Below are 475 nucleotides of genomic sequence, written 5' to 3'. Positions count from 1 at the left end.
GCTCTGTTTGCATCTTAGGAGGCCTCAGTTCAAAACCCCTAGGCTCTCCAATGTCCCTGACACTGCCCAGACAGCTTTCACAGCTCCCTCTCACTCTACCTTCTTCCCAGATCATGGCTGCCTTTGCTTCCTGTACTGTTGTAACAAATCACCACGAACTTGGTGGCTTAAGATAACAGAAACTTATTCTCTTACAGTACTGGTGGCCAAAAATCCATACTGAGTCTTATAGGCCTAGATCAAGGTAGCAGCAGGGCTGCCATTCCTTGGGAGGCTCCCAGGGAGAATTGTCTTTCCTGGACTCTTCCTGCCTCTGGGGGCTGCAGGCATTTCTTGGCTTGTGGCCACATCACTCCAGTCTCTGCCTCAGTGGTCATATTGCCTTTTCTTCTCTCTGTAGTGAAATCTTCCCCTGCCTCCCTCTTATAAGATACTTATAATTACATTAGGAGCCTATCTGGATAATCCAGGGTAA

This window comes from Mandrillus leucophaeus, unplaced genomic scaffold (genome assembly GCF_000951045.1).
Source record: "Mandrillus leucophaeus isolate KB7577 unplaced genomic scaffold, Mleu.le_1.0 Scaffold12, whole genome shotgun sequence".
In the NCBI taxonomy this organism is placed as follows: domain Eukaryota; kingdom Metazoa; phylum Chordata; class Mammalia; order Primates; family Cercopithecidae; genus Mandrillus; species Mandrillus leucophaeus.
The sequence above is the reverse complement of the archived record's forward strand: the minus strand, read 5'-3'. Positions refer to the sequence as shown.